The sequence below is a fragment of the Aquarana catesbeiana genome, linkage group LG02, assembly GCF_042186555.1.
Source record: "Aquarana catesbeiana isolate 2022-GZ linkage group LG02, ASM4218655v1, whole genome shotgun sequence".
Taxonomy (NCBI): Eukaryota; Metazoa; Chordata; class Amphibia; order Anura; family Ranidae; genus Aquarana; species Aquarana catesbeiana.
Window position 1 is genome coordinate 579141032 of NC_133325.1, and position 9267 is coordinate 579150298.

Genomic DNA, 9267 nt, shown 5'->3' on the forward strand with positions numbered 1-9267 from the left:
CTCCTCGTCTTTTCTGAATTGTGTGCTTGAAAGGTTCTGAATACGCAATTCTAGTAACGGAAAATAGGGGGTCCCGCTCCCCATGAAGGAGGGCACCTTCTCTTCCATTTTTTCCTTGAAATAATGATGCAGACCCTTTCTTTGGTTGATATACAAGCACTTCAGATTGTGTATACTGTGTATTACTTAAATATCTTTATTGTTATTTTTCTACTCTTTGTGAAAACTTTCTGTAAAAATATTGATACAGAAAATAACAACTGCTCAAACCCAGTATCAAAGTAACCTTTAGCAACACCAAACTTGCAATTGGTCCAGTGAATTACCATCACAATTTTTTTCATTTTTGTTAATCGAAGATGTTACATCACCCAGTATCTCAAAAAAAAAATGTTCTTTCCCTAGCAACAGGGACTAAATGGCCAGCCAGGAGACAGTGGATCCCCCCGTGGACCCAGAATAAGTGGCCAAAAAAATGCTGTAAAAAGTATACATATTATTATATATAAGTATTGATATTATTATGTACACTGCCAAACTAGCCCTTACTTACAGAGGAAAGATTGAAACTGCTTATACTTTGTACATGTCCTGATATAAAGCATTGTAATTTGCTTGAGCTTGTTTTACTTCTTAGCAAATATGATAACAATCTGCTGAGGCGTGTAGAAGATGAAAATCAGTACTAAAAGAGGACAAATCAACCTAATAGAAGAGGTAGTCTGGGGACATTGTTAAGCAAAACATAAGTCAATCGCTTGATTGCCATCATAGATCACCAGAATGGTGAAACGACAAATAAGTCAGGATATCAGAAAAGCTATTAAACTCAGTGTGGAAATGAACGATACGTGGATGTTTTTGTGAAAAAACAATGCAGCAAAATTCTGTTATTTGTCAAAGAGGAAATGAAGCAGGAGATGCTTTTCTCTTTAATCAATGTTAGTAGCAAAAATGGGGAAAGCCATTTTTGGTATTCTAAAAGAACAGCCGGAAATCCTCTGGACTCTTGGTGTGCTCTTAGGGTCACGGTATGAAAAATTCTCTAGAATTGAAGTGTTATTAAACTCTAAAAAAAGCAGTGGTTGCAGATCACAGAACTTACCATATATGCATGTTTAATTCTTTTTTTAATCCTGTGGTTGCTTTTCTTTCCGATTCTTAAAGTGGTTCTTAAGGCAGGACATTTATTACAGGGGTTGTAAAGGCTCCTGTTTTTTCACCTTAATGTATCCTAAGCATTAAGGTGAAAAAACACCTGGCAGTCACAGCCCCCCCCCCCACGTTTTACTTACCTGGGCCCTGAATTTCCATTGGCACGTCCCTGTCGTCCCTCTCTTCACGGGTTCCCGGCTCTTGATTGGATAGATTGATAGCAGCACAGTCATTGGCTCCCACTGCTGTCAATCAAATCCAATCCTTCTATTGATGCCGAATGCTGGACTCGGGAGCGCACTCGCAAGGTAACCCCCGTCGGTAGAGCGCTTCTCCAAGGGGGTTATTTAATGCAGGGAGGAGCCGCAAGAGTTACATAGTTACATAGTTACATAGTTAGTCAGGTTGAAAAAAGACACAAGTCCATCCAGTCCAACCACAAAAAAAAAAAAAAAAAAAAAAACCGTACAATCCAATATACCCAATACTATACCCACAGTTGATCCAGAGGAAGGCAAAAAACCCCAGCAGAGCATGCTCCAATTTGCTACAGCAGGGGAAAAAATTCCTTCCTGATCCCAGAGAGGCAATCGGATTTTCCCTGGATCAACTTTACCTATAAATGTCAGTACCCAGTTATATTATGTACATTTAGGAAAGTATCCAGGCCTTTCTTAAAGCAATCTACTGAGCTGGCCAGAACCACCTCTGGAGGGAGTCTATTCCACATTTTCACAGCTCTTACTGTGAAGAAACCTTTCCGTATTTGGAGATGAAATCTCTTTTCCTCCAGTCGTAAAGAGTGCCCCCTTGTCCTCTGTGTTGACCGTAAAGTGAATAACTCAACACCAAGTTCACTATATGGACCCCTTATATATTTAAACATGTTGATCATATCCCCCCTTATTCTCCTCTTCTCAAGAGTGAACAAATTCAGTTCCTCTAATCTTTCCTCATAGCTGAGCTCCCCCATGCCTCTTATCAGTTTGGTTGCCCTTCTCTGCACTTTCTCCAGTTCCACGATATCCTTTTTGAGAACTGGTGTCCAAAACTGAACTGCATATTCCAGATGAGGTCTTACTAATGATTTGAACAGGGGCAAAATGATATCTCTCTCTCTGGAGTCCATACCTCTCTTAATACAAGAAAGAACTTTGCTCGCTTTGGAAACCGCAGCTTGGCATTGCATGCTATTATTGAGCTTATGATCTACCAAAACCCCCAGATCCTTCTCCACTACAGATTCCCCCAGTTGTACTCCCCCTAGCATGTATGATGCATGCATATTCTTAGCCCCCAAGTGCATAACTTTACATTTCTCAACATTAAACCTCATCTGCCACATAGTCGCCCAATTAGACAGTGCATTGAGGTCGGCTTGTAAATTGAAGACATCCTGTAAGGACGTTATTCCACTGCATAGCTTGGTGTCATCTGCAAAGACAGAAATGTTACTTTTGATCCCAGACCCAATATCATTTATAAAGATATTAAAGAGTAAGGGTCCCAGCACTGAACCTTGGGGTACACCACTGATAACCTTAGACCATTCAGAGTAAGAATCATTAACCACTACTCTCTGAATTCTGTCTTTTAGCCAGTTTTCTATCCATTTACAAACTGATATTTCCAAGCCTGTAGACTTTAACTTACACATGAGCCGTGTGTGCGGAACTGTATCAAACGCTTTTGCAAAATCCAAGTAAGAGCCGCCGAAGGTTCCCAGAAATGGATGTTCGGGGCCACTCTGTGCAAAACGAGCTGTACAGTGGAGGTAAGTGTGATATGTTTGTTATTTAAAAAAGATAAAAAAGGATCCTTTAGTATCACTTTAACTTAATGCATTCCCTACATTAAGGTAAAAATGTCTCAGTAATTGTATCACCATCCCTCACCACCCTATATACTTACCTGAGTTCTATCTCAATGCATGTCTGTGTCCCTCACTTCAAAGGACACAGAGGCAGCAGCATTGGCTCCTGCTGCTGTCCCTCAAATCCTGTGAGGGGGCAGGGCCATGCTGCACTGTGTGTGTCTATGGCTGCACACAGCCAGGCTCAGGAGCAAGCGAGCATGTCTGCCCCCCTTAGCAAGTGGCACACACACAGAGGAGTTGAGAGCGCCGGTGGGGGACCCCAGAAGAGGTGGGTTGCGCCTGCTTTGTGCACAGAGCTTGTAAGTATAACATGTTTATTAATTTATGAAACAAAATACCTTTACAACCGCTTTAATTTGCTCTCTTCTCTGGTTCCTATTTTATAGTGGCTCTATCCCCTTACAAGGTCCCCTGCAGTGGTGTTCCTGGTTCACAACCTGCTGGCACTACAGAGGAGGCTCCTCATGCTGTGTGCATCCTCAGAAAGATATAGTCCCGAGGCTTAGGGCACAAAGTCACTCCCCTGCTCCCTCCACCTCCCAACTTTACCTACTTCAGTTGTTTGGTCATATGTAGTACAAAAAAATGCTCTAGAGCAGAAGTGGTAGGTTGATTGGTTAATATCAGCTACATAAACAGCGTACATGCTCCCCAACAGGAAGTTTGGGCACTCAGCACTGAAAGCTGGACATGGGATTTGTGACATGGGAACTGTAAGTGACTGGGCAGAAATATAAATAAGCTTTTTTATTGGGAAATGTTTTTTTGGGTAGGTCTGAATGTGTTTATATAACTAAGTGCTCAGATGGTGAAGCCAGCCAAGAGTACCATTTTTGGCTCCAATATTTATCAATTTGCTGTGAGTGAGGCAAACATCTGTGAATCTAAGACAACTTTAGGGTCTCTATCTATGTCTCCCAAATGGTGTATTCCACTGAGGCTATGATTTTGCCCTGACTCCATGGAATCCGCAGAATAAGGAGAGAAAAATCTTAGTCAACCCACACCATACAACCCTAGCATGTAATAGGTGATAACAGCCTCAGCCTATCTCCATCCAGGCTGTGGCCCCGACATGCTTCGCCCCACCCATGGGGCTTAGCCAAGGAGGTAAGGCTTACTTCCATGACTAAGCCCCGGGTGGGGTGAAACATGTCAGGGGGCGTGGCCTGAATGGAATTCAGTATCACCTTTTACATGCTGGGCTTGTATGGTGTGCGTGGTAGAGATTTTTATCTCCTTGTTCTGAGGAAAAAATCTGCTTCATCCTTAGACTTGATATGAAACCTTGCTTATCTCATTCTTGTTTATACAAATCTTTGATATTACTAGACCAGCTTCAGTTTTTGCAAACACGTCAATTAGATATTTTTGCAGGCATGGTAAATGGTGAAAATTGGCAAACATCAAATTATGATCCTCAAGGATACATTTTCAAACCTAACTACAATGGTGGAATCATTTATCTCAAAGGCTATCAGTGCCCGTCTGGATTAGTCTTTTAATGCTGACACTTATTTTGGGAAAGACTCCCCAGGAAAAAAAGAAATGTCATTCTAACCCCTCCTGAAGCTTTTCAATATTAGGTTTGCTATGCAGTAATGGATCAGGCTGCAACCAGCCTGGAAGAAGAATTATTAAAAAAATGAAACATTGATCCATGATATGTCCTATTTAGACCCCAAATGGTTTAATCAAATGAAAGAAAGTTACATGCCAAAAAAATCTTTGGAAACTACTAACTGAAATAGTTGTCTGAAGCTGATACTGCTTAACTTAAAGTTGAACTTCTTAGGCTGGCCATACATTATACAATTTTCTTATTCAATTTCCTTTAGATTTACCTTCAACTATACAGTATAATGTAAGGGTCCACCTGATTGCATACAAATTGTAAATGTTTAGGTTTGACCTCATATTATATTGTCCTGGTAAATCTAAAGGAAAATTGTACAAGAAAATAGTATAAGTATGGCCAGCCTTAGTTTTAAAGAAAATTATGCAGTTCTATGCCGTCCTCAAAATGACATTGATGATGTAGCTGAGACTTCAAAACTCACTGATGAGAAACGTATAGTGTGTGGAAATTGTCTTAGTTGTTGCTGTAGAATTTTGTATGGCCATAACTTGCATTCTTCTGCATGTACAATTTTTTTTTGCAGTATATAAACATCTTCCCCTTTCATGCACTCAAGTGTCTTGTGAAAGAGTTTTTTATTTTTAAAGTTCAAAATGGTAAAAAAAAAAAAATGATTATAATCTACAATTGGACAGGATCTTCTGGAATCCCTTTTTCTACTGAACACAGAGAGTGATCGCTTATGAGATTATCATTAATACATTTGCCCATTCATCTGTTGTTTTTTTTTTCTTTTAATATACAGAAGGTTAATACTGAAGTTTTTTTAGCATAATGCATTCTATTGTCAGCCAATATACTTGCCTGAGCCTAATCTCAATCCAGCGCTGTACGGCGCTGCTCTCTCTCCCTCTTCACTGGACTCAATTAAGGAGCTGAAGCCCTTGGCTCCTACTGCTATCAATCAAATCTAGTAATGAGGGAGTGGAGGGTGAAGTCTAGCTGCACTGTGTGAGTCAATAGACACACAGCGCAAAGCTTTGGAAAGAGCCCGCATGTGTGCCACCATAGGAAGTGGTTTCCTATTGTGGCACACAGAGAAGAGGAGGAGTCCAGAGTGCCGACAGGGTACCCCAGAAGAGGAGGATCGGGGCTACTCTGTGCAAAACAACTGCACAGAGCAGGCAAGTATGACAGGTTTGTTATTTAAAAAAAAAAAACATGGAATCATCCCAGTCCCTCTGCCCGCTCCCCTTTGGAGGCATAGGATGGTCCTGTAACTTGAAGAGTACCAATTCCAGTAATAACTACACCTTAAAGATTTTACAAAGGGTTGAAAGGCTGAAAACATCATCGGTACAGTTAAAGAGCACAATGACTCTCTAAACATTGCTAAAGTCTACTTAAAGTGATATTAAAGGTTCCTTTTTTTTAGCTCCTTCAGCTCCTTCAGCTCCTTAATCCCAAAAAGACATGAAAGTGGCTTTCACAACCACACAGAGAGAAGCCATTTCTCATGAAAATACAATATACACGATAGACAAGTGCATACACCCACTCTAGCAAGGGCTCTGTCTGGTGGTTTTGTTACAAAAACTGAACAAAAGGTGGTTAGGAAGGGTATTTGATTAAGAAAAAAAACAGTCTGAATGAATGGACAAGGCCATAAACACAGCCACATGAGCTGGGAAGGGTCCTAGAGGAAGAGGGGCCTGTTGGCACCTGTAAATAGATGGTCAAAAAAACTCACTCCCTGGGCTATTTACTCCTTACCCAACTGTAAAAAATTAAAGCTTGATTTAGAAAAAAGGAATACTGTATATGTGCATTATTGATCCCAGACCCCAAAAAGTTTTGTTCCAACTAGCTGCCACTCCATGAGAAGTATCGGCACATGGCTAAAGGGCAGTACACACGGGCCGAATATCAGGCTGGTTCATTAGAAAGGGACCAACATCCAGCCCGTGTGTACGGCAGCCAACTGAAGGGGCGTGACCTAAAAAGATCTGCCGCATGGCTCCTCGTGGGCTCTTAATTTTTTTTTTTTTTTCGCTCAGCCCGCTGGGTTGAATGAAATAAAACTAATAGTGTGTACTAGGCTTTAGAGCTATGCTGAAAATAAAGCTGAGAAAGCTATCGATCTCAACTGTTTAACAATGGCCATTAATGTTAACAATTGTTATAAGGGGTACTAATATTACCCATGTTAATAGGGGCCAATATAAAGGTAAATATGGGAAAAAATGCTATTCTTAGGTTTGGAATTTTTGCAACATGTATAGGCCACAGGCCACCAGATTACCACTGGTAAAGAGTGCTGGATACAACAAAGAAGATGGCAGGTAAAATATCTAACGCATGGACAATGTCAGAAAGGTATAAACACAAATACTGAGAGAACAATATAGTAAAAAAAACTAATTCGATCTTTATCTATGCACTTCAGGAAAATGTGATGGACTTGTTAAGTTCCAGATAAAAACAGGTGTAGCAGTAGGGACTGGGAAAGTTTAGGGGAAACAGCTCTATGGAATATATTGAGGGGAGCTGTAACAGTCCATGCAATAAAGTCCATGAAATAGTTAATTTAATAGTACATAAAAAGACAAAGTATATAGGTGCTGTAAGACTTGGACACTGAAGGCTGATATCTTCAGAGATAACCCGACTCTGCAGAGGTATAGAAGAAAAAAGAGAAGCGCCACCTCAGTGCAGCATAAAACAGGTAGAATTTAGCGCTGAACTTATTTTTTCTAATAATGAGTGACAACTACCTATGGACAAACGAGGTGCTAATATAGAGTGCACATGGTTACTACTAACCAGGTCAATGTGACTCTAATTGATACAAGTGTAGTATTGCTGAGTCAATGCAAATAATAGTTAATTAAGGACTGCTTGATGTGCAGAAAAAGAAATAAAGTGAACTAAACAGTTGAAGATGTCTAGTGCAAACATAATATCTCACAGAAATTGAACATAATCCACCAGAAAATTGCAAATATATGAACTTATAAACAAATGATTGGTGGATGAAATATACAGCTCAAAATGTCCAAAACATCAATGATACAGCATACAAGAAAAAAAAGGAATAATAGGTTAAAAAATCGTGAAGTGAAAAAATAAAAGAAATGCGAAGATGAATAGTTCATATAGTGATCCAAGGAAAGAACAGCGAAATACCAATGCCGGCAAAGGATGGTCAAATGAAGCGAGAAGATACCCACCACTGATTAGGTGAAGGCTTACCGGAGCATGTGGACTCAACTAGGCTTATGCCCAATGAGCAAATCGAGCTGGAGGTGTACACACACCAATGGGTGATGCAAATCCTTTTGGTCCACCATTGCTGATCTACCAGGATCCAGCCGCTTCGCACTTGAGGGATCACCTTCTATCGCTGCCAACACAGAGTGGCGTACAAGCTCTCCCCACTAGTGTGCATCCATGGTGTGGATCTCCAATTCCACCACATCCCAAATGTGCTCTATTGGATTGAGATCTGGTGACTATGGAGGCCATTGGAGTACAGTGAACTCATTGTCACGTTCAAGAAACCATTTTGAGATGATTTGAGCTTTGTGACGTAGTGCATTATCCTGCTGGAAGGAACCATCAGAAGATGGGTACACTGTAGTCATAAAGGGATGGGCATGGTCAACAACAATACTCAGGTAGGCCGTGGCGTTTAAACGATGTGCCTATGGTACCCAACAGGGGCCCAAAGTGTGCCAAGAAAATATCCCCCACATCATTACACCACCAGCCTGAACCATTGATACAAGGCAGGATGGATCCATGCTTTTATGTTTATGCCCAATTCTGGCCCTACCATCTGAATGTTGCAGCTGAAATCAAGACTCACCAGACAAGTCAAGGTTTTCAAATCTTCTATTGTCCAATTTTGGTGGGCGTGTGCGAATTGTAGCCTGAGTTCCCTGTTCTTAGCTGACCGAAGTGGCACCTGGTGAGGTCTTCTGCTGTAGCCCATCTTCTTCAAGGTTTGATGTGTTCAGAGATGGTATTCTGCATACCTTGGTTGTAACAAGTGGTTATTTGAGTTACTGTTGCCATTTTATCATCTTGAACCATTCTGCCCATTTTCCTCTGACATCAACAAGGCATTTTCGCTCACACAACTGCCACTCACTGATATTTTCTCTTTTTCTGATTATTCTCTGTAAATTCTCTGTAAACCCTAGAGATGGTGGTGCGTGAAAATCCCAGTAGATCAACAGTTTTTGAAATACTCAGACCAGCCCGTCTGGCACCAACACCATGCCACGTTCAAAGTCACTTAAATCCCATTTCTTCCCCATTCTGATGCTCAGTTTGAACTTCAGCAATTTATCTTCACCACATCTAGATGCCTGAATGCATTGAGTTGCTGCCATGTGATTGGCTGATTAGCAATTTGTGTTACCAAGCAATTAAACAGGTGTACCTAATAAAGTGGCCAGTGAGTGTATATCACCGCTGTTCTGGTTATGGTCCCTTTAATTGGGGTTACAAGGTATAGTTGGAGTATTCTCACCCATGCAGATGAGTGGTCCTGGGAGATCTGTCACAAAGAGTGATAACTGAATTACGGCTTTCATAGGATTGTTAAGTCCTGATAAGGAATCCATGATTTGGAGGCTAGGAGAAATCTTAG